Raw genomic sequence first — 25,277 nt, forward strand, 5'->3', positions numbered from 1 at the left:
TCTACATTTTTAATTAATCTGAGAAACATCCAAAGGCAATTCAGATTTCAAAACTGCTTTCTTATGAAATTTGTTAGCCAGGGCAAAAGAAAAAAAAAACTCTCTCTCTGTTTTAGATACCAACAAATCATAACTCAAACCAAATAGACTTTATCCTATTATTATTCTCTCCCCCATCTCTCCCTCTGAACAATTTTTCTTCTCTTTCAGACAGCCAGAAAACCCCAAAGCTCAATGACCTCTTCATGTTAAACTACCCTCACAACAGGGAAACATCTGTGGTTGATTTTAAGCCATCTAACTCTGAGATGAGAGACCCCGTCAAAGGCTCTTCAAAGCACAGGCAGAATAGAGGAAAACTTGCGAGGATTATAAAACATCTTTAGGAAGTTAGAATCCAGGGCTCCCAAATCTATACCAAGGAGTTCATATTTTAGTGATAACCCTAGATGCAAAAAAGTACATGAGAAAGGCAAAATGGGTCAGTCTCAATGGTGACATAAAAGACCACAGGAAACCAAAGAGTTTCAAATTTTACAGGAAACAAAGAATTTTAGAAAAACTGAAGATATTGGACAAGGTCTTTTGGAGACTACCCTTAAAGTCTTCCCTGTGAAAATAGATTGTTTTATAATCCAGTCCTGCAAGCAAAGAAAGGATGTGTCCACTGGAGAAATTGAAGATAGGCTCTTTAATACCCTTAGGAAGGACTCAGTAGACCTTGAAGCAGATATGAGCCCACACACATCTTTCCCCATTTTGCAGAAAGGAACTGAAGCCAAAAAAACAGGATTTAATATGTAAAAAAAAAACTACAATGAGCAATATTATTCCCATTATCAGATCTCTAGCACCTCACTAAACATTTTGAAGGAGTTTCATTAAAAAAAATCAAAGTAGAGATAAAATTACATCCTCCTATCCCAGACATTAAACCCGGAATAAGGAAGTCTCTTGATAAAGACGCCTGTAAGCAGTAAGGAAATTGGAAAACACTTGTTTTGCATTAGCTCAGAATCAAAGGGCAAAACATGAAATAAGTGACAAATCAAGGTGCTTCCGGTGGGTATCAAGCACAAAACATTTCATCTTTCAAGTCAAAAAGAAAACTTTCTCTAAATATTAAATGACAACTCTGCAAATTTTTTTAACTGATATGGGTGCTAAATATCATCAACCTTAAACCTTATCACTATTACACAACCTCTTCATTGAAAATAAACTACTCACATGGTAGATTTCTGCAATAATTATCAAATATTCCTCACGTCCCAGCCCATTACAGCCACCCTTGGACTTTAACTAAATTACACTCTTTCTTTCTCTGTAATACCATATTCACTCACATGATAGGTAGGAAGTTACTACGTGGGTGGAACTGTAAATTAAATGCTATCTGGATGGTCTAGACCTTGAGTCTCTGACTCCCTCACTCATAAAGAAACCATAGATAATCTGGACATTGATTCACGACTACTATTGAATCTAAATCAAGCCAAAATTGAAGATCTCAAGGAAGTGCTTGACATTCTTATGGATAAACCCGGTTAAGACTCAGATTTATCCACCTTAACTGCTACCCAACTTGCACAATCTCTTCTAAAACCAAGAGATTAAAAAGGACTAAAGGACTAAAATAATAGCTAAAAACTTTGTAACAGCCCTTATAATTCTTTTACACTCCATGCTCAAAAACCCAGTGGGAGAGATAGCAGATTTTTTCGGGACTTCAGAACCATAAATAGAATAATCGCTGTTTCTTTATCATACCCCACCCAAATACCATCTTATTTCCACTGAGTCCTTGAGGCTGCATATCTTATAGTGGCAGATTTGTGTTCTACTTTTTTGTTATAGTGCCTTTGTATTAAAATACTCTATACTTGTTGGTACACCCTAGGCAAAATCAACAGCACACTTTAAGACTGGGACAAAAGAATATCAGATGGCACATGATGTGACATACTTCACCCTTATAATCACTACCAGAGGCAAAATCTGCCAGATGACAGGACTCATTTCGCTCTACAGATCTGGTCAGTTTGAGTGAGATAGGAGAGTGCTGGTGGCAGGTATGCTTTGTGTGTAGTTCTTGGTCTTGTTTGTGAACAAACAGGGTTCTCAATCTCAGCAGGAGCCTCTACTAAAAACGGTCAGCAAATAAAAGAACTTTTGAGTATTGTAAAGCTTGCTAAAGATGTGGCTATTAAAAAAACAAACACTAATACAAGATGGGGATACCAGGAAGCCCCAGCATGGAGCCCTCACTAAGATCCTGGTCCTCATAATCAAACCTTCTGACGGGTTCAAACAGGTTCTTATAGAATGTCAACAATTGGTTCCACAGTTGGCAAACCGTTACTAAGATAAACATGCAGGTAAATTGCAAGAGGAAAATCTCTCACACTCTAGGATAGATGCTTAGTAGCGCCAGAGGACCTTAAACGGGATGTTTCAAACATTTAATATGCAATTAACTACCTAAGCAAAGAAAAATTGGCTACTGCACTCAATCAACATTGATGGAGAAATTTCACTAAGATTATTGAGGTTGCATGCGGTGTCTTATTTGTTACCAGTATAATCTTGGTAAAAATGCAAAGATGGGGCATGAACAAGAATCTCAGGGCCCCTTAGAACACTTACAGATTTTCTAAGTACCTTCTGCAATGGGTTTTGAGTATGTATGGTAATTGTTCGCTTATTTGGAGGATAGATTGAAGCCTTGTTTGGAGATTTCCAGCTCTGCCAGAGCAAAATTTGACATGATTTTATGTTCCCAAACTCTCTCTCTAGTACAAGTATAAACTATCTCCATTTTACTGAGATGATAAAGAGCTTTGTACAGCTCTGCCAGTCCACACAGAAACGCTGCTGTCCATATTACTCTAATCTTCAGGAAATATAGAAAGAATAAACAAAAAGTTTAAGCTCAAATTAGCAAAACTATCAGAGACTCTCAAACTCACAAGGCCTAATGTTTGCTTTAATGACAATGAGCTCAACTTCTGGGGTTCATCAAATCTTCCCTTTTGAGTTAGCAACAGGCCAACCCACGAGTCTAGGAATATCTCCTCTGCTTCTAGACTCTACATTATTGGAAGTGATCACAGCCAAATATTGCAGGTAACTCAGGCAATTTATCCAGTCTTATTAAGAGGTAAACAAGCAGCTTTTCCTCTACTAAATGACCCTCACATGGTCTAAATTCAGAGGCTTGGTCTCAGGTATCTCCAGGAGAGATACCTGAGAAAGAAAGCCCTCGAACCCTGATGGAAAAGACCCTATCGGATACTGTTAACGACTCATCCAGAAGTAAAATTCCAGGGAGTTGATACTGAGAGTGATGTCTTCCAATCAAAGAGGCATAAACCATCTTAAATCATTACTGGAGACCTCAAGCTGAGAAATCTTGAGACCTGGAGACCTCAGACTGAGAACGTGAGACCTCAATGAGAACTCATTAGAAGTAAGATGGTCTTTGGAAGGAGATGGCCACTACACATGATTTTTAGCCCAAGTAGATGACTGCATGAAATGTAGACAGTTTCCACTCAAGACTCATAGAACAATACCATATATTGTCATGTTTTAATCTGCATTCTTTTGTTATTTTCTTGCCTATCTGGCTTAAAGCTACATTTAATTATGTTGCTTATAAGGCATAGTTACATTTTAATCACTCCTCAGTATGAGTCCAATACCTAGTTATAATTTATGTATGCAGTGGTTAAATCATATAACCAAATTGTCCGTTAGGTTTGCACATATTTTCCTTGGTGAGCCACTCAGTTTCTCGTTTCCAGTTCCTTATAATGAATCATTAATTGGGACTCAACTCGTATATGACAAGATATTAGAAAAGAAGGTTCCAAAACAATAGTGGAGAACTTTTTGTGGAAGTCAGCTTTTGTAACTGAACTTACAGAGGAATAGAACATGAAAAACAACTAGAGAACAGAGTATCTATTTGGAGGTGGCTTTCACCCATCTTATAAGACACATGGACTTTTCTTTCACCTGAGATCTATTAATATCAGTACTATAAAATTTATTGCCGGGTACTAAGCTATTCTTGATGAGTGATACAAAAAAATACAATACTATTTGACAGTCTCATAAGGATATTCTGGCTTTAAATAGATCATTGACTAGATCTGAAAAGACTGGTATTGGATGATGGAGACAAAGGTCTGCTGGCTACTGTCTGCACACTGGACAGAAATTTATTTCAGGGGTGAACTAACGTCTGCCTTCACTGTAGTCCCTGACATCCCCCAGGGTCCATTTTGACCCATTAGTTTCTTCTCTTAGAAAAAGAGGTCTTCAGATAACTTTACTCCAAAAAGAGAAAAACCAGGCCTTGAGGCAAGAACCCAAACGGTAACCACACAGGGAATTCTGGGTTGCTTTCTTCTCTCGTTAAGCCTCTTCAATTCATGCTTTTCGAAAGGGTTGGGAAGCCTGGAGCTGACTCCATGCTATTGTATAGCAAACAGCAGGCAAGTTAGACAATGCCCCATCTTGACTTGGAGGTTCATGAAATTTTTCAGAATATAGTAATTTTATAAGGGAAAAATGTGTTGTTTTGGGGGGAAGAATGTTTAATTTGCATCCCTGCCATCTCTCTGGGATCTCTGATATCCCAGATAAGGACCAGAAAGCAATCAAAGACATAATAAAATTAGGTAATTTGGCTAAAGTCCCATATCTGGTCTTGTGGGCTCATCACAGTGTGGATGGTATAGATTTTCTTGGTAAAAGCTGTATGTTCCTGGCTCCTCACTCAGTAGCTGACAACAAACTCTGACCACAATCCTCTTAGTATTTTTCTGTGTTGATACCTTCAAGTGTGGATCTCCAGAATCCACCAGGATAAGCAGCTTAAGTACAGCTGCTTATCCATGGAACCATGAAATGACACAACTTACATTATCTACCCACATGGCTTCCTGTCTTCGCTGGGGACATTATTATTATTTTACCTTCATTGATATAAGTGTAGATGTTCTGAGACTCTTGCCCAGGAAGATAAAAGTTGCAAATATTTTTGTTCATCCTGGGAACTTCCCAAAGACCATCAACTCATCAACAGAAAGCATCAGACCACAGCTTATGCCTCCACACTGTAGAATCCCTCATCTCAAAATCCTAACGTTCAATCTTAAAGTGCTGTGTCATGACCCTCACCCAATCCTAATCAAGCTCCCACACTGAAAGACCCATCTAAAATGAAACTTCAAGATCCCAGATATCCTGTTTTGTCCCCCACGCCCCTAATATGCTGCTGAGACACTGCTAAGATGGGCTTCCCCTTAGTGTAGTAAGAATATATTTGGCTTTATCAACAGACACTTCTTGGGAAATATGTTTATTTTTGGGAGCCAGCATATAGTATGTGTAACATAAGCCATGTTTTTTAAACGTATGTTTTCTCAAAGAGTCATAAGTAACATTTATTGAATACATTTAATGTGTTATTGTGCTAAATGAGACTTTTTCCAACAATCTCTCTTAATTTTGGTAATGGCTAGTACATTCCACCTCCTCTCACCACAGAGACAACTAGGAAAACATGGTAAATGGGAATTTGAACCCAGGCAATCTATGCCAACATCAATTTCCTTTAATGAGTATGTACTTGTACATACCAATATATTCCATTTTCATTATTACAGGGACCCATACTACCATCCTCACAGCTACTTCCTCACAGCCTAGAACAGTTCTGTCTCATACTACATGCTCCACATTTTTAGAGTAAATAGATGAACTAAAAACATATTCCATGCTGGTACACAAAATGGTATCCTAGAACATGGTCTTTGAATCCAGAAGTTCAGAGTTAGGATAATATATATGTACTACTTACCAACTATTTGCCTTGGTTTTCTCATTTTTGAAATAGGGGAAATAATATCTGCTTGTAGGTTTTGTGTAAAGATTATATAAAAAGCAACAACCACAGAAGCTAGAACACACTTGGTGCTACAAAACAGCATCTAGTATTATTTTTATATTGTTTTCACTCCAGTATTTTTTTCTTCCCTGCATATGATTTCACAAAGTGGCCTATTCTCTTTACCATTTTAACTTGTCCCTGATTATTTAATAACATATTGTTCTGTATTTTAATTTTTAAATTTTGAGGTTTCTGAGTGTTTGGAGACTACACACAGAAGTAGACTGTAACCATTTAATGCCTAACACATCTCAGCAAGGAATAGAGACTAAAGGGGATGAGAAAAAGCAGGTAGAGTGTGTGAGAAACCAAGCTTGTGTTTTTACTGTCGTGAGGATTCCACTCAGAGGCTGTAGAACTAAGCAGCTCTGCCACTAGGTCAATATATGTCATGAGGTACCTTTCATGATCTCTAAATGTTGGAGTTGCTCCTCCATTAAATGGGCCTAAGTCTATGGAAGTGTACCTATATAGATGTATATGAGAATGATGACACAGATACAGTATGAAGTGTGTGGCTGGGACACAGCAAGACCACAATAAAGGGTAACGATGGGACAGGATTATCACATTTACTTCTGTGCCTGTCATTCAGTACAGAACATAAATCAGCCCTGAATGGGAAGGGGTTGTGTCAATTGAAGCACATACAGTATTGCATAATCTTCATTTATGATGTTAAAAAAATAGATCCATTATGACTTCAAAAGTTAAATCTCACGGTTTCAGCTATGAACTTTCTCCAGATACGAGTCTCTCTTTCATGGAGGTCATAACTACAAGAAACTTCCCACAGCAAGTAGGGAACAAATCCCTTTGCCCATTTATTCAGTCATTCACAATTTTGGTGACTTATTCAATAGACGAACATTGCTGTGACATCTTCTCTATGCCAGGTATTGTACCAGAAACAAGAACACCACCCTCTCCTCGCTGCTTTCGTGGAACTCAGCATGGTGTTGACAGCCAGTGTGAGGCTGGCAATGCCTCTTTGCCCTCTGGATCATATTTACCTCCGTCTCTGATACTCACCTCCTCAAAGAGGAGGTATCACCCACCAGATGCCAAACTCCATGGATGTTCAAGTCCCTTATATAAGATGTAGTGTATTATTTGCATATGATCCACATGCATCCTCCTATATACTTTAATCTCTAGATTACTTATAATATCTAATGCAGTGTCAATGCTATGATAAATAGTTGTCATACTGCATTGTTTAGGGAATAATGATAAGAAAAAAGTTTGTGCCTGTTCAGTACAGATGCAACCATATTTTTAAAGAATATTTTTGATCCATGATTGGATGAATCCACAAATGTGAAACCCATCGATACGGAGGGTCAACAGTATATACATATACACACACACACACAAATACACATACATACACATATGTGGCTGACTGTATATGTAATCTATATTATTACCCACTCCTTCAATCATTTGATAAACCACTCAAAATGCTAAAAATTGCATTTACTTAGCACATACCATGATCAGAAAATACAGGAAGCTCTGACATCAGGATATGAAAAAGACAATCTCAAAGAGCTCATAGTTTATCAAGGATGAAGAAAACAGTGACAGTAATTAAAATGAAAATAACTGGATGAAATTACAAACCAGTTCCAAACCTGACGATGCAATTTCTTTCTGAAGTCTTATGTGAAAGATAACTTTTCTCAATTTTTTTCCTCAATTTACACCTTTAACCTTGTTAGTGATGAATCTGACATTTCTCCACACCAGGGTAGAGGATCAGTGCAGAGCATGTTGAAGAGCGTTCCCTGTGGTCTTTGCCATGGCTAGTTATGGCTGGCCTCTACACTAGCTATGGCTCCCTCTGCGGGATCTTTAGGAGATGACCCAGAGACAGAAGATACCCAGCACTGCCATTTTTAATTGCAGTTAAATATAACAGGCAGTTGGTACTATTTTCCCTGTGGCCCACCCAGGACACTAGTAACTGCTTCTTCAAGTTGAGTTGCTAATACCGCATTTTTATGCCTGAGGCTCATATTTTAAAAATCTGTACTCTAACTACAATGAGAGAAACAGATGGCCCCAACGTTTTCCTTCAAGTGGTACTATTTTGATATATCAGGATGAAACTTTTTCACTTGTGGTACAGGCTAATAACCTTCTTATATATCAGATAGGTAGTTTCTTTGTCAAATTTGTTAATTTTACAGATATTAAGAGGAGAAAGGCTAATTTAATTTTACACACCCAATTCTACAACAGCCTGAAAACAGCATCAGTAAGGTAGAGGACAGGAAGGTAGGGTGGGTGTGGGGGCTCACACATAACTCAGTGGAAAGAAACCAGAAGAAAAAGAAACAATAATTTATATGCCTAACATTCTTTATGTTCCTCTTCTAGTTCCTCCAAGGAAATCCTACCATATGCCCACATTCCACGTGGACCAAGGCAGGCATTCCACTGGGGAGCTGGCAATTATTTTGAGATTATACCGAAGTAGTGCATGAACATAGCCTTGTGGATATCATGGCCTGAAGTCTTAGAGTCTTCACCAAAAAAGATAATGATGTATATGGGTGTGGGCAGCTATTCATGACGGTGCTGCTACAAAGAATTAAGTACCATTTCCAGCTGTCCTTCTGAAAGCAGAGAATAGCCCACAACTTTGTGGAGGCACCTTTTCTGCCTATAACATGTAAGGAGCCTGAAGGTCAGGTGGTAATGAAACTAGAAAATCTGCAATAGCCATATTCTTCCCAAGCCACAGTAAGATGAGAGAAGCCATTACCAATGCCTCCAGGCATACACTAGTTTCCTGAAAGGAGGGCACATGCCACAGGCCCTTAAAGATAGTCCATTTAGGAGGTTATCACCTCCAGAAGGAAGCCTGAAGCCAAGGGAAAAAAAGTTTTTTTTTCTCTAAACCTGAAGTCACAACTTAGGTACACTGATTAGAAATGGTGCCTGATAATATTTCATATCCCAATAAGTTCCCTCAACCAAATTGCCTGGAAGCCTGGTGCTTCAAAGGAATTGTGTATGCAGATTGGAAACCTAAAGCCTAACCAACAAAACAGCAGCAATTCTCTGAGGCTCTGATAAAAGCCTAAGTCATAATAGTCCACAAAAAAGGGGCTTTCTACCACTGCTACAGCTTCTAAGACCCCTAGAAAACGGAGCGCTTCCATAAGCAAAGCGGGAGCAGCTGGATAAACCAACAAATGAACTCCTTCCTTGAGGGAGGGCTTGTTGCTGCCCACCAGGCACCAGTGTTTATTTGGGGTACGTGGGATTGTTTGATAGTGTGAGCTGGTGGTATAAATGTTAACTCACATCTATGGGAATAAAGACTTGTGTTAGAGTACCTGGCACCCTAGTGGTGGTGGCAGCACTTACACTTTATGTGAGTGTACTTTACTTTGACACTTTATATAAGGGTCTGGCCTGGCCATGTTTGCAACAAACTCCCTTTCCCTGACTCCCACGGAATATTTCATTCCAGACCATGAAGTCCTAGGGCAGCTGGTAATCATAGCGAGGGAAAAGGACAGGAAAAATTACTTGAGTAAACAGCTAAGAGACTAGTCCTCAGAGAAGCTGTCTACCTGAAAAAATCACAGCTACAGGCAAAAATAGAGCAGCCAGGGGAAAACTCAGGCTATAGCTGCACAGATAAGCCATAGATAAGCAGGCAGGCAAAGTCTGGCATGGAAGCCCTTTATTCTTTGTATGATTAACAAGCTCCCAGCAAAAAGTTTCCTTCCCTTTTCAGATATGTACATGGTGGGCTCCCTGGAAGCCTGCTCAGGGAGGAGGGGGCTTACCTAAAACAAACCCTCAGTTACACAAACAAAAATAAGCGGCGCTTTGTGCTTGCCTAGAGACATACCCACAGCTGCATAAGATAAGGGGAGTTGTACAGACAGCTTTGCTGATAAGAGAAGTTACTCAAAGTGCTACAGAGATGAGAGGAGTTTCTTAAAAAAGCTTTTGAATGACTGTAAAAACGGCAATCCACTTGGACTCCCCTCTCTGCTGCAGAGAGCTTTCTTCTTTCGCTTACTAAACTTTTGCTCCAACCAACCTCACCCTTTGTGTCCATACTCCTTAATTTTCTTGGTTGTGAGACCATGAGCTCAGATAACACCTTGGACAATGAGACCAGTGACCCTGACCTTTTCATTAGGGTACATTGCCTCCATTGGGGATATGACCAGACCTATCCCGAGTTATTCCCAGGTCAGTGAATGTCTTAGTGACTCAAGCCTTGTCCATCTCTTCACCCACCAACTTTTACATGGACAAGGAGGAGGGAAGGAGGACACATCCTACCAAGATTGCAAGGCAGGTAATAATTGCATCTAGGGCTTCAAATGACCCCTTTGCAAATTCACATAAAGAAAAAGTGACTGAAGATTTAAGCCAAACCAAGAAATGGAGAACTAAGAGATAAGGGAGCAAACGGTCATATGTGTCTTTAAATTCTGGACTACTGGACTCCATTAAGCCTGACGCCAGACCCAACATGGTTATTTATCTCCTTTTTTTTCTCCTTTAAGCTACTTTGTGTTGTATATAATTGAGAGAGGTGACTGATCAGGACAATTTATAGAGAAAAGCAAAGAAGGGCTAATAATACCAAAATTAAGGAAATATATTATTTCAGGGGTGCTTCTGGAATAATTCTTCTTGAGAACATAATACTGCCAATGGAAAAAAGAGATAAAGAACAGTGTGAACATGGTACAATGAAACGAGGTGACAACAAAATTCTCTTTGATATGTTATTGTTGACTATACGGTACTTATGGATGGAAACAGAATATAGTCATGAAATGAATGCAATAATTTGACTGTGTAATTTGTATATATTTTAAAATTTAGTTGTGCAAATGCAATATGTGATTATGGTCTATAGCCGGGCGTGGTAGCGGGCGCCTGTAGTCCCAGCTACTCGGGAGGCTGAGGCAGAATGGCGTGAACCCGGGAGGCGGAGCTTGCAGTGAGCCGAGATCGCGCCACTGCACTCCAGCCTGGGCGACAGAGCGAGACTCCGTCTCAAAAAAAAAAAAAAAAACAAAAAAAAAAACTTCAGATTATGCCAACAAAGTGAAGGTAGGGTATGAATAGCCTCAAGGTATAATGGTTAATCACACAGTTCTGAAGCAAGGTATACCTGGGTGCAAATATTGCCTTAATCAGATATTATAATGACAACTATTATTGCTGCTGTTCTCAACATCTAATCACTGTAGCCTTATGTTCCAAACCTTTCCAAACTGGTTTTTCTATATAAACTTTTCTTAATACTCAAAAGAGCAATTTGAGGGAGGTATTATCAGTATCATCATATAAGCACATATATAAAATGTTACATATATGTTATATATCAAATTAATACCATTACAACACATTTAGCATGGGGTAATTAGAAGCCTTTTTTTTTTTTTTTTTTTTTTGAGGCAGAGTCTCACTGCGACACCCAGGCTGGAGTGCAATGGTGTAATCTTGGCTCACGGCAACCTCTGCTTCCTGGGTTCAAGCGACTCTCCCATCTCAGCCTCCCGAGTAGCTGGGACTACAGGCGTGCACCACCATGTCTGGCTAATTTTTATATTTTTAGTAGAGACAGGGTTTCACCATATTGGCCAGGCTGGTCTCGAACTTGAACTCCTGACCTCAAGTGATCCACCCACCTCGGCCTCCCAAAGAGCTGGGATTACAGGCGTGAGCCAACAAGCCCAGCCAAAACATTTTTTAATTACTAGGTTTACAAATATTTCAGCACAAAATCTTCCTACCACTTTTCAGTATGCACTCAATAAATAAAAACATTTATTATCATAATGGTTACTTATTACATGAATCAGAATTTTGTAGATCTGTTATTTTCTTCTTTCAAACAGGATGCCTCTATTAAGTTGATCAAATAAAAAATGTTGATTTCATCATGTAAGATATGTAAGTAACCTAAACTTACCAAAACACCCTGCAATATCTCTTCTAAATGATTGGTAAATATCATAGCATCAATCTTCATAAAGCAAACATTGCACAAAATGTTAAGATTTAAAGAAAACTACAAAGAGACTTTAAAATACTTTACCTATCATTTGATCAATTAAAGCAATGAAAAACAAGTGTACCGTTAAAGTAATTTATAATATGACTGTGTTTAGGTCTACCATTTTGCCATCTGTTTTCTATACAGTTTACTTTGTTCTTTTCTTCATTCTTTCCTGTATTCTTTTAATCAAGTATTTTTACTATTATATTTTAATTCTGCTGTTGCTTTTTTAGCTATATTTCTCTGTACTTTTTAGTGATTATTCTATGGTTATAATATACATCTTTAAATTATCACAGTCCTTTTAGAGTTAATACAGTTCCACCTAATGTTGCAGTGAGCTGAGATCATGCCCCTGCACTCCAGTCTGGGTGACAGATTGAGACTCCCTCTCATATATATATATATATATATATATATAATTTTACTTCATGAGAAGTGTACAATACTAACTCTAAGCAGATTGTCATAGATTAAGGGTACATTTTATAACCCATACAAAATACCCAGAGGTGGAGCCAAAATGTAAACAGAGAAGTTAATATAGGATACTAAAAATATTCAATTAACCCAAAAGAATGAAGCAAAGCAGGCAGAGAGGAACAAACTAGAGGGGACAAATGGAAAAACAATAGCTAAATAGTAGGCATAAGTCTAGTCACGTTAGTATGTTTAATGCAAAGGGACTTAAGACCCCAAAGACTTAAAAGTCACTGATGGTTACATTGGACAAAAAAGATCCATCTCTATGCTCTCTATAATGGAAGCACTATGAAGACAGATTTAAAGAACAGAAAAAGATACACCAGATATACTGCAAACCCAAGAAAACTGGTAACATTATTCAGATATCAGACGAAGCAGACATCAAGACCAGAAATATTACATAAGGTAAGACAGGCCAAATTAGGAAAAGATAAAATTTATTACAGTCATGATGTTCATGAAAGTATAAACAATAAGATATTTCCAAATACACGAAGAACTGAGAGAACTAAAGATAAAGAAAATCATAATCACAGCAGAAATTTTTTACACTATTCTCTTTGTAACTTATAAAACAATTGTAAAAATTCACTGACAATCTAGAAAATCTAGACACTATCTGAACAAAATCTACACACCTTGAGTTTAAATATATATTCCTGTGCATGTGAAACTTTTGTCAAGACAGATCATATGCTAGACCATAAGTCTCAATAAATTTGGAAAGCTGAAATATCAGAGTAACTTTTTAGAACCAAAACAAAACTAAAACAGAAGTTGTAACAAACTACACAGAAAAGCCCCAAATATTTGGAAATTAAATACTCCACTTAAAAATAACAGATCAAATTAAAACACAAAGGAAGAAAATAATTGAATTAAATGGTAATTAAAACAATATATCAAAGTTTGTGGAATCTATCAATGTAGTGCTTATAGCCTTCAATGGTTATATTAGAAAATAAGTAAGGTCCATAATAGAAGACTTAATAGTCTCAAGATTAAGAAGCTACCAAAAAAAAGAGCATATTAAAACCAAGATAAGATGAAGGAAAGAAATCAATAATATAAAAAACAGATAAAGAGAAAATTAGCAAATCAAAGATTGATTCTTTTAAATGACAAGATAGTAAAAAAAAAAAAAAACTGAAAAGACTAATCTGAGAAAAAATAATATTACCTATATCAGAATTGGAAAGGTGAGATCTTACAGACAGTATAAGGGTAATAAGGAACTATCATGAGCAACTTTATACTACTGAATTTGACAAATCTGATAAAATGGACTATACGCTTTGAAAAACAGTACTAAAGCTGCCATTAAATGAAACAGAAACTCTCAATCCTGTATTATTAAATAAACTGAAATTGTTCATTAAAATATCACGAAGGAAACTCCAGGCCCAGATCATTTCACTAATGAATTCTATCAAACATTCCACAAAGAAATTTGACCTTTGAACAGCACAAGTTTGAACTGCATATGATCTATTTATATGCAGACTTTTTTCAATAAATACATTGGATACATTTTTGGAAATTTGTGACAATTTGAAAAAACTCAACTGCGTAGTCCAGAAATACCAAAAAAATTAAGAAAAAGGTATGTCATGAATGCATAAAATAGATGTAGATACTAGCCTATTTTTATCATTTATTACCATAAAATATACACAAATTATAAAAAGTTAAAATTTATCAAAACCTATTCACACATACTCATAGATCCTACATGGTGCCATCTGCAGTTGAGAGAAATGTAAATATGTGGTATTAAATCCTAACTGCATAAAATTAGCTGTAGTACACCCAGTATTATTGTAATAATTTTGTAGCCACCTCCTTTTGCTACAGTGGGGAGCTCAATTGTACCTGCTTAAAGTGCCATGTGACCCTAAATCATGCCAGGAAACAGTTTCTCCCTCCAGTAAATTGCATGTGGCAGCAAAACAAAAGCTTTCACAGTTCTCATATTACTTTTCATAGTGTCTTGTGTAATACCATACACCTTAACACCATGGGACCCATATGAAGTGCCACTGGTGATACTGGAAGTATTCCTAAGAAGCAGAGGAAAGTCATGACATTACAAGAAAACGTTTAATTGCTTAAAAGGTACCACAGATTGAGGTCTCCAGCAGGGGCTACTTGCCATTTCAAGATAAGTAAATCCAGTGTGAGGACAATTGTTTAAAAAAAAAAAAAAAAAAAAGGAAATTCATGAAGCCATTGTTGCAGCTGTACCAACACTGTGAAAACCTTGCACTTTTGCAAAGTATCTATCTATTGAAAATGCATCTTTTCTGCGGGTAAAGGATTGCTGTAAGGCATACCTCTAGGGTGCAAGATGATCCTAAGCAAAAGGAAGGTGAAGGTTCTAAATCTGGAGAATTTAATGCCAGCAAAGGATGGTTTGATAATTTTAGAAAGAAGTCTGGCTTAAAAACAGTCAAGCAGGAGAAGCAGTTCCCAGATGCCATTAAGAAAATCATTGAGGAGAAAGGATATCTGCCTGAACAGGTTTTTAAACTGACGAAAGTGCCCTACTCTGAAAAAAAAAATGCCAGAAAGGACATTTATTAGTAAGGAAGAGAAGTGAGCACCAGGATTTAAGGCAGGAAGGGATGGGCTAATTCCACTGTTTTGTGCAAATGTAATTGGGTTTATGATCAGGACTGACCTTATCTATAAAGCAGCTAACTCCTGAGCCTCGAAGGGAAAAGTTAAAACACCAGCTGCCGGTCTTTTGATTGTAAAACAAAAAGGCCTGGACAATAAGAAGTCTTTTTTTCTGTATTGGTTTCATTGATGTTTTGACCCTGATGTCAAGAAGTACCTTGCAGTAAGTGAGTGCCTTTTAAAGTTTTTTTTTTTTTGATTGGACAATGTCCCTGACCCCATGAGTTCAATACTGAAGGTGTCAAAGTGGTCTATTCGTCCTCAGACGTAACATCTCCAAATCATCCTCTAGATCAGGGAGTCATAAGGACCATTAAGGCTCATTACACACAGTACTTTATGGAAAGGATTGTCTAACACTATGCAAGAGAACCCTGATAGAACATCATGAAAGTCTGGAAGGATCACAGCACTGAAGATGCCATCGTTACACAAAAAGCTGTGAAAGCATCAAGCCCAACACAACACACTCCCCTGCTGGAGGAAACTGTGTCCAGATGTTGTGCATGACTTGAGAGGATTTACAACACAGCCAACCAAGGAAATCATGAAAGAGATCGTGAACACGGAAAAAAGGGTGGTGAGTGAAGGCTTTCAAGATATACACCTTGGAGAAATTCAAGAGCTAATAGATAACACACTAGAGGAATTAACAGAAGATGATGTGATGGAGACAAGTGCTTCTGAACCAGTACCAGACGATAAGGAAGACGACACAGAAGCAGTGCCAGAAAAACACGCTGGCAGAAGGTTTCTAATTATTCAAGTCTGCATTTGACTTCTTTACAATATGGCTCCTTCTATGATGTGGGTACTACAAATAAGTAAACAGTGGAAGAAGGACTGTACCATATAGAAACATTTTTAGAGAAATGAAAAAGCAAAAAAGCTAGAAACTATATTTCCATACAGTTACACCAAGTGTACTGCTTCTGCCACCCCGATACAGTAAGAACAACCCCTCCTCTTCTTCCTCCTCCTCAGCCTATTCAACATAAAAATGAGAATGAAGACCTTTATGATCATCTACTTTCACGTAATGAATAGTAAATATATTTTCTCCTCCTTATGTCTCTTAATAACATTTTTTATCTCTCATTCACTTTATTGTTAATAAAATAGTATGTAATACATATAACAAAATATGTGTTAATTGACTAGTTATGTTATCTGTAAGGCTTTCAGTCAACAGTAGGCTATTCGTAGTTAAGTTTCTGGAGAGCAAACAATTGTCCACAGATTGTCAACTATGGGGGAGTCTGCACCCCAATCTCCATGTCTGTTGTTCAAGGGTCAAGTGTACTAGCAAATAGAGCACTATACTAAATACATTTTATGAAGCCTAATGCTAACATCTGACAAAAATAATTTTTAAAAAGGCAACCACAGGCTAATGGCCATCACGGACATAGGTGAATAACTCTTAAATAACTAGCAGAAAAATTGAATACAGTAATGTATATACAAGAAGGATAACAGTGACCAATTGGATTACATCAAGAATGCAATGTTGGGCTAACATTCAAAAGCTGACCAATGCAGTCTCCCATAATAAGAGAATAAGGGGGAAAACATGATTATATTAATAAATGTAGAAAAACATTCAGCAAATTTATCACATTATTATTATAAAAATTATCAGCAAACTGGCACTAGAATAAAACTTGCTCAATTTGGTAATGGGCATCTACAAAAAAATAACAGCTAGTATCTTTCTTAATGGTAAGAAATTACATATTTTCTCCTAAGACTGAAAAGAAGACAACCCAACTGAAAAGCAGCTGCAATGTGAAAATATTACTGTTTTCATATAATAGTAACAAATCTGGAAAACAATTTAAACATATTCATTTACAATAGCATCAAAATAACAAAACAAATAAATTTAACAATTTAATCTAGTTTATTAAATGTTAAATTTTAATAATGTTTCTATATTGAAAACTACAAGGTATGCTTCTATACTAAACACTATAAAAGACATCTATGAGAAATTATAGACGACCTAATAAATGGAGAACTACAGACTCAACACTGTTAAGATGTCAATCCCCCCTAAATTTATCTATAGTTTTGATGTAATCAAAATCAATTTCTCAGTTGGGCTTTTTAAGAAATTGACAAGATAATTTTAAAATTTAAGTGAAAATACAAAGGACCCAGTGTAGCCATCTCCTTCCTCTATAAAGCCTTGAAATAACAAAATTTTGGACTCACACTACTTAATCTCAAGATTTACTATTAAACTTCAGTGAAAAAGAATGGCATAAAGAAGGAAAAACAGAGTTCAAAAAAGATCCATACATAAATGGCCAATTTATTTTCAACAATGGCATTAGATAATTCAGTAGAAAAAGAAAAATCTTTTGATCAAATGGTTCTGCAACAACTGGAGATTGATGAAAACAAGTAACTTCAACTACATTTGAAAATGATTTGAGATAGATGTTATACTTATGTCCCAAAGCTTCTAGAAGAAAACTTAGAAAACTATTATTTGCAAACCTGGAGTAAGCAAAGATTTAATAGTAAGTAATAAGCACTAAAAATAAGAGACTCAAACTGATATACTGGACTTAAAAATTTTCAATGTCTGTTTATTGAAAGACACAAGAAGCCTGGGCAACACTGCAAGACTCTGTGTCTAAAAAATTTTTTTTATAAATTAGCCTGGTGTGGTGACATATGCCTGTAGTCCTAGCTGCTCGGGAGGCTAAGGTGGAAGTATTGCATAAGCCCAGGAATTTGAGGCTGCAGTGAGCTATGATTGTGCCATTGCACTCCAGCCTGGGTGCAAAGTGAGACTTTGTCTCAAAAAAACTCCAAAAAACAAAAATGAAAAGATGGGGAAAGAGAGCTGGGACTGACTGCTTAATGTGTATGGGTTGTCTTTGGGGTGCTGAAAATGTTTTGGAACTAGTTAAGGACGGCAGTTGCAAAACATTTTGAATGCACTAAATGGCTATGTTATGTTAATTTCACGTAAATTAAAGGAAAAGAGATGGGGGAGAAAAGGAGAGGAAGAATAAATAGCCATAAGGGATGAGCCACTGGCAAATTCGGGCCATTTTAAAATTTAGAGCATAACAGCATTAAAAGGAGAAGAAAGAAAAGAAAAAGAAAGGAAATGGAAAGGAAGGCAGGCAGGCTAAGATACTTAATGAAAGAAACCTTTGCAACACATATATTGAACAAGAAATGTATGTCCCAGTAATACAAAGAACACTTCCAAACGAAGAGCAAATAATCCAATGTAAAACTATTTGTAGTGTGATACTTTACACATATTGCAAACAATTCTCATAGAGCAGAGGGGTTGAATAAATTGTGGTGCATCCATGGAGTTAAGCACTAAGCATGACAGAATGAGGAATATCTCTTTGAATACACATGAAGTGATTTCCAGGACATATTAAGTGGAAAAAGAAAATTGCAACAAAAAAAATCTATAGTATGCCACTAATCATGTAAGAAGGAAGGGGATATAAAATATACATGTGATATATGATAAAATATACATGTATCTGCCCACTTGTGAACAAGAATAAAGAGAAAAAAATAAACCAGAAACTATTAGACTAGTTAACTCTAAGGGTTGGGTGAGATTAGGGTGGAAAGAAGGGAGGAATAGAATCAGTGTAGCAGGGATGATGGGAGAGTGATATTTCTCACAGTCCTAATTTTTAGAAACATAGTAATATTTCACATATACAAAATATAGTTAAAATAATCCAAAAGGTGAGGGAACTCAAAATGGAATATAAACAATAAAAAAACCTGCTTGATTATATGATTAATGTAACCATATGGCAGGGGATAGGAAAAAAAAATAACTAACCTAAATACGTTTAGAAATAATAGTATGTTGACTGAACGCTGTTAAGGATAAAGACAAAAGAACTATATTTAAATACTGTGCTGTAGTTAGTGATTTCATTTTTAAAGGGGTATAATTTAGCAATTCCGAAATTACTTTAAGTGTATACTGCACTGAAGAAATAACAAAACATATTGTAGATAATGAAAGGTAGGTTTCTCACTGTTGAAGAAACAAATCACAAATAAGCCAAGAGGGAAGAATAAAATGAACCATATGATGATGGATTATGATCCACAACAGTATGAACTCGTGATTTTTAATAAAGATAGATATATACTATCTATAGTATTCTATGTACTATTAGTATATATATTTAAGATAGATAAATGAATAGAGACAATATAGGGGTGTGTGTGTATGTGTATGTGTGCAAACGGACACACAGCTCCCAGCTCTAGGCCTAGAAGCAATAAAACCCCATTAGCAATTAATACACTTAATATCAAGATCTTGGTTTCTAAATACTATTTTCCAATATGAAGAACTAGAACCCCTTGAGGAAATGGTTGATTACAGGCGTGGGGAAGGAAAATACAAGATAAACCTAGAATATCTTGTGATACCCGAAAATAAGAAGTGGTCAAAAAATTATGAGGTTGTATTAAAAGAACACAGGGGCCAACTTTAAGGAGCTCCCAATGATCAAATCCAGAAAAAAAATTGAAAATCAAACACAAACAATGATTGCAATATATAACAATCCATAAAATAAGATATCCACAAATCCATACTGATGTAAAATAACAACTGAGTACAAATAAATGGGGAAGAAGGACAGATCTTCCTTACAGTCAAATTCTAGTAAGTAGAGAAAGTATCATGGAAATAGAAACCATTACTAGGTAAACACCATAATCATAATTGCTGTAGGCAAGAATCTTCAATTAATACTGAAATTAGATGAAATAAAATATTTGCATAGTCTCAAATTATTTCCTCATAAAATATTCATTACAAAGAAAGGAAAACAGTAACTTTGCAGTGGATAAACCTGGCAGACACTACCTTAATAAAGGCGTCATATTTAGTATCAGCAGAAATAAGACATTAACATCATGTACTCCAGATGATCCACTGAAAAGGGCACACTGTTACTACTGTGTTATCTTTTGTCAAAAGTGTATAACCTTAATCTAATAATAAAAATATCGGAGAAATCCAAATTGAGGACTAGTGTACCAAATTATGGTCTAGTATTTCTCAAATGTGTCAATTAAATGAAATACAAAGAAAGACTGAGGGAGCTCTCCCAGATTTGTAGTCAGGAGAGAGGGCAAAGGAAACATGCCAGATAAAATAAGGGATCTTGAATTGGATCCTGGACTAGATAAAAAGGACATTAGTAGCATAACTTGAAAAACCTGAATATAGTCTGCAGATTGGTTGACAGTATTATATTAATTTCCTGATTTCAATCATTTTATGTAATAATGTTATAATAATGATTATATAAAATGCTAACATCCAGAAAGCTGGGTACAGAATACACAGGAACTCTACTATTTTTGCAAATTTCCCGTAAGTCCAAAATTACTTCAAAATTGTAATTTAAAAGTTGGGAAAAATATACAAATTTTACTAAAGAAGATTTACAATTGGATAACTTCATGAAAAACTGGTTGCCTTCTTAAGTGGTCAAATTTCAAATTGAAGTCACAACAAAATATCACCTCACACCCACTTAATAGATAAGACTGACAATTTCCAATGTTGGCAAAAATGGACAGCAACTAAAAATCTCATATCACTGGTTGGGAGTGCGAAAAGTGTCCATCTCTTTAGAAGACTCTCTAGCAGTTTCCTATAAGTTAAGCAAAATCTGTCTTATGATCAAACAATTCAATTTTTAGGTATTTACATAAGAGATCTGCTAACATTCAAAACAGCTAAAAACTAGAAACTACTCAGGTGTCCGTCAACAAGAGAATAGATAAACTGCCATATAACCATTTAGTGAAATATTACAACTATAGAAATTTTTTTAAACTGCTGATATAGGGAATAGCACAGATAAATCTCAACATGATTATGATGAGTGCAAGAAGCCAGACACACACTGTGTGATTCCATTTATATTAATTTCCAAACAGGCAAAACTTATCTATGATCATAAAAATCACAACATTGTTTTTTTGAGAAGGTGCTTGGTTGGAAAGAGGCAATAGGGTAGGTTCTCAAGTAATAAAAATATTCTATCTCCTGAATGGGATAGTAATTACTTTTAAGAAAACTTATTGAATTATACAATTACTATATATCAATGCATTTAATTTAACTATGTAAATTTTACTTATGTAAAAATATAAGTTATTAAAAATAGGGAAGCTTCACATCTATGGATATGTAATAATCAGATAGAAATATTAAAATATTTATATATTACATAAGATATAAAAGAAAGTTATAGAACAATATAAAAGCATATGAGTGTGTATACATACACATTCAAAAATAAAATTGTAAAAATGTTTATGGGAGAATAAGAAGTGTTAAGATTTCTCTAGCTTATTTGAAAATACTTAAAATAAACACAAAGTAAATATGGCAAAATACTGATAATGATGGAACCAGTTCCAGTTCCTTGTATGTGCTAGTTCACTGTTCTCTTCTCCTCATACACTGTATGTTTACAATGTGTTCATAATGACAAGTTTTATAAAATGCACAGCAGGGTAAATCTTTCATTGCCAAGAACAAGTGAATATGAATGTGTTACACAGGTTTAAGAATTTATTAAGAAAAGAAACAAAAGAATACAGAAACAATATATATAAGTAAATTAGAACCTTAAAAAATACCTGATAGATTATACCAAGGACCTGATTAAGGGAGATGGAAGGGGAAGGCTAGTGATGCTAAACATCCACTGTTTAAACTTATTCATTAACAAAGGCACAGCAGAAATAACTATAACTGGAATGAAAATGGAAATTTAATAGAATGATGAAAGAACACTTTGTATAACAATGCTAATGTGTTTGAAAATCTGCATGAGCTGTGATTTGCTAAGAGAAAACAGGTTAAATTTGACACAAAACAAAGAACAAGCAATAACCATACAAAAAAAGGAAAAAAAGAAAAAAACTTCTAGATGTCCTAACTCCAAACCAGCAAAAACAAAGGAGAGTCCAGATGATGTCACTGATGTGTTCACTTAAACACTGATAGTGAGACTAGGGCTTTTTTACCCACTCTAGAACACAGTATAAGAAGAAAATCCTCAAAATTATTTTAACACAACCAGAATATCTGATATCAAAACATGACAAAAATAGCACAAAAAAGAAAAATCACAGATCAATCTCACTTAGTTGTATACTTGTAAAAATTCCAAATCAAATTAAAATACCCACAATTAAGTAGTAAATTAAAAGAATAAAACATTTTTAAAACCAGTAGGGTCTGTTCATTCAAGTAATTAAAGGAAGTTGCAATAATAGTAAATTAATTCACAGTGATAAAAGTCTTTAAAGAGAACAGGAAAATTGATTCTGCAAAACAATTTGATTATATCTACCACCTGGTTTTGATTAAAATTCCTTAAAAGAGATAAAAGGTGGCAGACTTTCCTAACATAATAGACAAAGTATTTCGCACTTAAAATCAGCATTTTACACATTGATGATTAAGACCACCCATATCCAAATAACTTACCTATTGGGAATAAGACCTGATACCACCCCCAGCAGAGTCCTGCCCAGCAAGATAAAACTGTAAACCAATAAATAAATTCAGTTTGTTTATCTAGGCAAATAGTTCTTCTGTCATTGATAACATCTTTATATAGGCAAACAGCTCACCTAGAAAATGATTTCACCATCAATACTCACATTAAGAACCTCATCTCACTTTCCCACAAATCTTAAGGTATTGCATGACAAATTTTGCCCATTTCTAATTAGTTCCCTGCCCAGACCCCAAAGCCTCATTTCTTGATTTTGAAACATTATTAAACCCTATCAAGGTGGTGTTTTCCCTTGCTGCAGGTAAGTTTAACAAACTCAGCTTTGCTTGATCATAGCTCTTTCTGGTGGTCTTTGGGAGGAAATGACCAGCGACAATGTGCCAGTCAAACCAAAGAAGCATACCATTAAACTCTGATTAAATCAAGGGTAGGTAATATTTCCATAACTGTTCAAGTGTTCTGATAGTAACAGTCTGTGGACTTTGTCAACATAACTAAAATCAGGATCAATATGAAGGGGGAAAATAAAAACTTTAAATATTTGTGAAGGATTTAGTCTATACTTTGAAAAAATCTGAAAAGCAACAAGAAACAGTAAGGTGACAACTTACCCCCAAAACAAAACAAAAACTTTAGATATAAAAAATGAACAAGAAAATAAATTAAAAGAAAAACTCCCATCACCACAGTGAAAATATTAACAGTAATTAAAATTATTGAATAAGAAAAGACATACCTTGTCCTTGGATACGAAGACTTACTTAATATTTTTAAAAACCAATTCTCCCCTCAATTGATTTATTAAAGTTGATGAAATTGCAGTCTAAACTGTAATTTCTTCCAACGAGAAGACACGAGACAGGAGGCAGAAGAAGAGACACACAAATCCACAGAACAAAAATGGAGCCAGTCACAGATGAGAGTACAGCATATGCGCAAGATGGCGGTACAGATAAATGGGCAATTATTGGCAAATAATCGCAAGTAATGGCAAGTAACTTGGCAACTTTAAGATTTCAAAACAAAAAAATTTCTCATGATTTAAGAATTTGAATTAAAAAAACACAAAAGAATTCGAATTTAACATAGGTGAAGGGTTTTATGGACTCAATATATATATCTTTCCAAAAATGACATGAAACTCAGAAGCCATAAAAGCGAACATGGTTATACTTGGACATGTAACAATCATACACATTCTTATAACAAAAACAAAGTTGAAAAGTGTGTAAAAAATAGCTATAATGGTTGACAATCCAAATCTTATTTCCCGAAATAGTAAATGAGCTCTTCGAAATCAGGAAGAGACTAAATCCTCCTCCCACCCACAAAATTGGACATAAAGAAGAAATTAAAAAATACAGATGGCTAATAAACATGAAAAAATGACCAAACTCAAAAACAAAAGAAATACAATTTAAGACAATAGTTTGGGTGATCACATTGGCAAAAATGTTAAATATTTATAAAATCCATTGTCTGTGAGGTTGTAGGAAAGCTGGCAATCTCATTCATTGCCATTTGAAGATAAAGTTGTTAACCACATTTTTGAAGGCAATCTTGCAATAATTTTCAAAATATAAATATAAAGTGTGCACATACTTAATCCCAGTAATTCAACTGATAAGTAATTTATTATGATATTATAGACAAATGCAAAATTACTGATATATAGGGAGGTTCATTGCACAGAAATTTGGTGCTAACATAAATATCTATGAGTGAGAAATGCTTAAAACATTTAACTATATTTTATCTACAAAACATTCATGTCGTCATTCAACAAATGACACAGATGTGTATGTACTACTGAAAAAGAAAAAGGCCATTGAATAAGGGCTGTTAAATGAAAGAGGTAATTTGCAGAAAAATGTGTTACAATATGGCCACACACGTGGATCCTTCCCCATAATGGCTTGTGTGTTTGTGTGCATCTATCCACTAAAAGAATGCATGTAGTTCACTTAATAGAGGAAAACTATAGGGACAGAATTGGAAGAGAGGAGGGCATTTAATTTATATATTATTTAAATATGCTTTGAATTTTTGAAAAAAAATCATGCAGTTTCTTTTTAATATAGTCTGTATTTTTCAGTTTACCATGTGGCAAATGAAAATTATAAATGTATATTTATGGGAGCACTGAGCAATTCCACCATTTTGAGCATCTTGTGTAATATTATATCCTCTACTGAGGCTCCTGGGATTGAGTCAAGTGGCAGCAAGGGAAACAGTCACCATGCCCAAATTAAAGTCTCATCGATGATATCCCAACATGAGCATTTCTCAGTTAAGCATTTCTTATCTGCAGGAGGCATCCACTGCAACACAGGAAAGAGAAGAGTCTCCATGCAGAAGGAAGACTGTGTCATTGTTTTGGTGAAGCTGGCAGTAGAAGGAATGGCACCAACTCAACAAATCCACCTCTTTGTGGCCATCACCTGCAAGGACACAGTGGGGAAAAGTGGCAAAGGTGAGAAACACATTTCCTAAGGAGTCATGGGGGTATGAAATTCCTCTTTAATCTTCCCCC

General features: G+C 35.7%; 1 pseudogene; it reads left to right on the forward strand.

Annotated features, from left to right (window-relative positions):
- Positions 1-24,567, forward strand: part of LOC129394052 (distal membrane-arm assembly complex protein 1-like) — a 50,062-nt pseudogene extending 25,495 nt beyond the window's left edge.
- Positions 24,568-25,277: the final 710 nt, after the last annotated feature.

The sequence above is a fragment of the Pan paniscus genome, chromosome 16, assembly GCF_029289425.2.
Source record: "Pan paniscus chromosome 16, NHGRI_mPanPan1-v2.0_pri, whole genome shotgun sequence".
Classification (NCBI taxonomy): domain Eukaryota; kingdom Metazoa; phylum Chordata; class Mammalia; order Primates; family Hominidae; genus Pan; species Pan paniscus.